Source organism: Orussus abietinus, unplaced genomic scaffold (genome assembly GCF_000612105.2).
Source record: "Orussus abietinus isolate OABI.00-Male unplaced genomic scaffold, Oabi_2.0 scaffold39, whole genome shotgun sequence".
Lineage (NCBI taxonomy): Eukaryota > Metazoa > Arthropoda > Insecta > Hymenoptera > Orussidae > Orussus > Orussus abietinus.
Window position 1 is genome coordinate 621,992 of NW_019394554.1, and position 6,496 is coordinate 628,487.

Sequence of the window (6,496 nt, forward strand, 5' to 3'; positions counted from 1 at the left end):
TTCGAACGGCGTCCTTTCGAAAAGACCAGAACCCCTTTCTCTTGTAACCACGGACAGATTTAATCGCGTATTAATACTCGACTCGTTTCTTTTTCAGACTGGAACGAACAACGCCGCATGCACGGACCATTTTCGGAAAGGCGTGAAGAGTTTAACGGACATCTGCGTCGAGGGGAGTCGAAAGAATTTTCGGTAACCCGCAAACGACTTTAACTACCCATGGCTGTTGTTTTCTGGTGGAACTCACGTGTCTGCGAAGAGACGACCAGTGCTAATTTCCTTAGGCTGCACGTAATAATTACGACACGACTCACGTTGTTTCGAGGATACCTCAATCGCGCTTTGTGCTCGGTTATATTCCTTGAGTTGCGTAATTTTAACAGAAACATTATGCGCCGATTGTGGTCAAGCGGCATCTGAGACTCGGTGTCGGGAAATGATTGAAATCCATCTGTTCGGTGTGCGATTAGGATTTTTTTTTGTCCGGAAGGAAAAGCGTGAGTTTTGTAAAAATGAAATGAACGGCGGGGGGCAGTGAGGAGGAAAGCGCTGGTCGCGGGAAAACAACGGCTAGCTGACACGTTTGACGGTTTTTCTCGGTTTTTGGCAGTACCTGTCAGGTGTCTCCAAACGCCCCACGTTCCGTCGAACGCTATGCAAGATATGTTTCGGTCTGTATGACAAAATCTGTCGCGTAAATGCTGGTCCGTATGTCGGATTGCGAGGAAGAACCGGAAGGGTCGAAGCCGAAGTCGTCCCTGCGATCAACGACGTCGGTCAACTCGAATAAATCGGCGATCCTGAGGAAAGATGTCATCCCGGAAGTCGAGGTTCCATTCGTAGAGTCTGAAATCGAATGGCGTAATATTCAAAACTGCTTTTCCAGCTTCCAAGCTCGATTCGGAATGGCCGCACTCCGTGGAACTCCTCGAAGATGCTGCCCGATTTCGCGCCGATCGAGCGTTCATCATCACGTGCTAATTGCGACAGCGGTATGGTCCATAATCACGGGACGATTGTAACGTACAGGGAAAAGACGTTGAGAAAATCCTGCAAAAAGTTGTTGATCAGATAGGCGTCATAATGATACCTTAAGACGTACGTGAACCACGTTCGCGCATTAATGGTTACTTTGCATTATCAGAATTGGCACACCCTTCGCTGAGTTCTTGAATTTTCAATACGTACTAATAACGTTCCGTCACCTTTCTATTATTTCTTTTAAATACGGCGATCGACTCGTACTGATTAATGGATCGAACTTGTGGTTTCATGTAGGAAAGTACACTGGCCGCGAAAAAAGGTCTATTAAATCTTGCAAAAACTTGTTGATCCGATCTCTGATGTGATAGATTTACGACATTCGCGTAGCATAAATTGTTTATGGCATGTATTGGATGGTAAGAAAGGGACGACCCATTTATTATGTGGGACGTTTATACAGATTGATTAATGGTGTATTAATATGGTAGAGCAGACGGGGAGCTGATTGGAATGCTGTCAAAGCATCTCTATCTTGCTGAAAGTCAAATGCAGCGAATGCAAAAGGTCTTGGCCAAGGCGGAGGAAAGGTTGAAATCGAAGGAGCAGGAGATCGGACGTCTCAAACGAAAAGTATACCTTCGGAATATCTTTCTTTTTTTTTTTCATTTAATATTTCTGTAGCGTGCTTGACGTCAAAGTCGCTATTTTATCTTAATAATTCTGCAGCAAATATGGAGAATGAATTATTTTCCAGGTAAAGGACTGGGAGATGAAGAGTAAGAATCAAACTTTAATTCATAAAAAGGAGTTGCAACAGAAACGTGCGCAAATTGAAGATTCCGAGTACCTTTACAGAAGATGTCTATTGTTAGAGCATAAAATCTATGAAATGGAGGTCCGATCTATTGGTACCGTTGACGTTCAATATCACTTTTTGCGAGGAAAATTCCTTTTAAATCATTTATGTCTTTTTTAGAAGTTTCTGGCGGACTATGGACTCGTCTGGGTGGGTGATGCAGACGATGAAAATAATTCATTGCAGTCCATGCCAAAGTAAATCAATTTCGCAGCTCTACAGGAGTCATCAATGTATATTCGTTAACGTATTTTAGAGATTACATCGAGTCTTGTTACGCTCAGTTGATGACAAATATCGAGGAGCTGAATTTGTCAGTGGGCAAAGGCGAGGTCCACATCCAACAAAAGCAAAATGGAGCTGGTGCCTCTTTCAAAGTGAGCGAAAAACTGACATTCCTGGTGATCCACGATATTGCGATTAATTGTAAAATATTTCTTTTTGGCCTCAAGACTTCTTCCTGCATGTCCTTAAAATTCTATAAAAACGGCATGGTAGTCCAGGACGGGCCTTTGAGAAATTACGATGATCCGAAGACGGGATCATTCATTCGCGACATTCTCGATGGTTATTTTCCATCAGAGCTGCAGAAATTCTACCCTAATGGAGTTCCCCTCAAGGTTAAACGGGATTGAAAAATGATTCTAATCGTTACGAGGTAGAGTACTTTTGTTACTTTCTCCCTTTTATTCAGGTGGGCGATCACAGGACGGAAATTTACTACAGCCAAGGCAATTTTCCTGGCCAGGGCTATCGTCTGGGGAAACGGTCTTTGATTAAAAAATCATCCCCCCGAATTTCGCCTCGCCAGATTTCGAGTCCTGCGAGCACATCTCGAACTTCAGAAATTTCTAAGTGGAAACAAAGTTCGACGGATTTTGTGTCGAAGAACGTTTCGGACAAGGCCAGGCAGGCCAAAATTTACACCCAGATTTCGTCAACTCGGATGACGAATCTTCGATCGCAGATCCTTGCTTCGCATAATAATAACTGTTCGGATAGTCATTTGCAATCCCACATAAATGCCGAATTGGCACTCAGCAGTCGAAAGGAGGTGAGACAAAAATCTACAGATAATCATGTATTATCCCAATTTTTTTATATTTTTCAATTCCATGTCTTATTTTCTTTTTAGAAGCGAGATTTAGCGACAAAGTGCACAGAGTATCGCGGGTCCACGAATGAAAAAATTACGAGGACAAGCACACCTCGGTCAAACACGCCAAGGGTTCCAGATAGTAGCAGTACAAGTTGGCACAGTTACAAGAACAATTCTCCCGTGAGAACGACACCCAGGTAATGCTTTAACGATTTAAATGATTGACTATACAATTTTCCTCCACTGGATTTAACACGCAGAATTTAAAATTCTGAATAGTTTCGGACGTATAAATATTAATTGAAAATAAAGTCATTGCTTGTAGAGCTCGATCGAGATCGGTAAGTTCGGCTTCCCCACGTCCAAATCTGAGGTCGATGTCTGAAATGGAGTATCCACTCGCAAACAACGTCAAAAATTTGAAGGAAAATGTTAAACAAAGTTTTGGATATAGAATACCACGGGTTAGCAAATCGGCGACGCTGGATAGGCGGAATGACGTAACATTTTTGTCTTATTCGTATACATCTTAAATCAACTAGTTGTTTCATTATTTCCTTATTGTAGGAACCATTTATTCGTCAAATTAATGGACCTACGGGGAAGGGTGGTGAACTTCGATTGAAGGTGAGGTCATTAAACGGATGTACAGTGTACTTAGTGCATGTTTCAGCGGATGATACGGTTGCCAAATTGTACCAAATTTTGGACAGAAATTTACCAAATGATCATTCAAGAGGATATAAGGTCGTTATCAGTGGGTTAGTTTCTGAAAAATTAAACCAGCTGTATGTATAATTACTTTTAGATTTCTTTTTTACGTTGTTTATAATTTGTAGATACGTTCCAAAGAGATTGGAGCAACTGGCAGTAACACTGAGAGAATACGGCATTTTCAGAGACAGCGTTCTCCATCTCGTAAACGATTGATGTTTTTAGGATTTCTAAAATTCATGGGGAATTCCTGACAGTTCCGAAATCCTTCGAAAATTGGCGCAGTAGTTGCGAGTATTTATTTAATACCACCTGACACTTACCGGCAGGAATAGGACGGCACCAGGTCCTTCATTGGATTTCGAATTGCTAATTCAAGCACTCCCCATTCGACATCTTACCGACAGAGATTTGCATTGATTATTATTTTATCGGCCAAAGCTTTCACCAACCCGTTTACCCCAGTAATCCGAAGTAAGTATTCATCGACGAGTGAAGGCGAGGTAATCATTAATATTTAATGTACAATATAACCGCAGTACCAACGGAATCCTACAATACCGACGTTAGGGAAAGGAATCCTTTTAACCTCCGTCGACAAGACATAAGTTCTCTTTATCCAGCCTTCGATACAGCTAAACTCGAATGGTATGAAGGTACCGTTTCGTGAACACTACCTTTCCAGTACAATTTTCAATTTTTTTTTTACAGAATTTAACGAGTCACGGATACCGTAGTGAAATACTAGGATTCATCGAGAGAGCCCACTCGCGTGATGTTTGATTTATATTTCACGATACCGTACAATTTTTTGCAGGATTCAAGCGCAAGGAAAGTGATATCCAATCTGAAGCCCATTGGGAAACCCGACGAGCCCTTCGATAGCCCTTCGTTTGTAGACACGATATCGGTTTTATGTTATCGTTCGAACTGATTGCGGATACACCTTTGCGTAGAAATCCATGACAATGTTGCTCAATAAATGGCAGTGAGGCATCAAAGGGGGATACCCTGAAATAGTGGTTTACCGCAGCCCCGACGAAACGTTATTCCGCTATAATTAACCACCCCCATTCTACCCGGCGGGCTTAGTGTTGATTTACGAACAATTATTTTCCGGTTTTTGAGCATACACGGGAAACCCGATAGCAATTTTCTCGATTACCCGAAAATGCCGATAATTACATTACCGTCGATAAATAGACCCGCTTCAGGGTACCCTCTGTGGACGGCAACATTCCACCTTGGTGATACTTTAAGCCAGGCATTTTTTGAATTTCCAAATCGAACTCTTTCGAAAAGCTTTTCATCCGAGCTGGTACGATTTCATCGTCGCCATTTTTCGCAGCGCCAGGAGGAAAATCGTGGAAATAGCTGAGGTGATTTGCATTCAGTGGATGAGTCTCTCGTTAATCTCGTAAGAAGGTAAGTTCCTCCAGTTAATACTGTCCGCATCTCCCCACCTTCTTTAGCATTCGAACGTCAGTTTCCAAAGTCGAAGCTCTCATGGTAATGATTCTTCGGTCCTTGGAAAGCGACGAGCAGCGACGATGGGGCTCTTCTTCCGTCCCATTTCCTCGTCGACTATTAAAGCTGCAGAAGGGAAAGAAGCGAAGCTAAAGGCACCAATCAAAGGGTAAAAAGGTAGACTTCTGGCTGAAGTTTCTTCCGAGGAAGTGACACGGATTCGTGACACGGTGAGGCCTCTGCAGGTCGGAAGACGAGAGAAGACAAAATTCAAGGGAGATTTAAGGGTACGCGATTCCTTCCGGCACGAAAAAAAGACCAGAGGTTCGCGAGTGATTGGGGACAATTTGATCAAGAAGGACGTCGCATTTGAGAGCTCTTATTGCGAGTCTGCTCTTCGACGAGAGGGAAAAAGGAAAAGCACGGAGAGTCGTTGCGCTGCATCGACATTGCGGATTTTTTGGCGAAACCATCGACGGCGCGTCGATGTCGTCTGTAATAAGAGCGTGTTTGTTAATCAATATGGAAATTTCGCCGAAGCGAGTGTTGCTCGTTGTAGCGTGATAAATCCACCGATACGCTGTCCTGCTGCTCGACCATCTCGTACCGGGTGGGCCTCGAAAATCGGCTTTTTTCCTTTTTCAAGATTTTCAATTTTCACTTAAAGCGAAATATGAAGGCTTTCTCATTGGGATTCACGAGATTTGCAGACTGATATGGAATGCGATGAAATTGAATAATTAGATTGCAGTCTCCCTGGGCGGTATCGCGATGGAATCGAGAACCGGACATTCGGTTACATGAGGATTTGAAGCGGTGATCGCCTTTTGGACCGAGCATTCCTGGGTGATTCGATTTCCGGCCAAGCGATGGCCGGTCGCTTTCGGTTTGCTGGTCAAGGAAACGCAAGCCGAATTACCCGAGGACCCCTGTAATTCGCTAACGAACCGATTAAGAGCCGATCCAACAGGCCGTGAAGGCATTCCGCGATCGGAGGATCCGCTTTGACGTATCGTCGCATTAACCAGACCTCCAATTCTGCCGAAAGACCGAAAAGGACAATTCATAGGGCGTTCGATCGCTATTCGGTCTCTTTTATTTGTTCCCCCGTTTCGGATTTCCATCGTTCCTCTTCGCGCGCTTGAATTTCCATCGTTCCTCTTCGAAACCCCTTTTAGGCGCTTTTTCGAGCTTAGACTTCGGGAAATCGGAGAAGTCTCGAAGTTATCCGCGAGTCCGTTGAGGGGTTTGAAAAAGCGGAAAAGCGAAAACCGATAGATGCGTGGAAACGCCTCAGCTCGGGAGCGTTTCTTCCTTTTAATTTTTCCGCACTCCTATTTCTATTTCCCGCTCGTTCTATTTTTCAAGATTCCTCA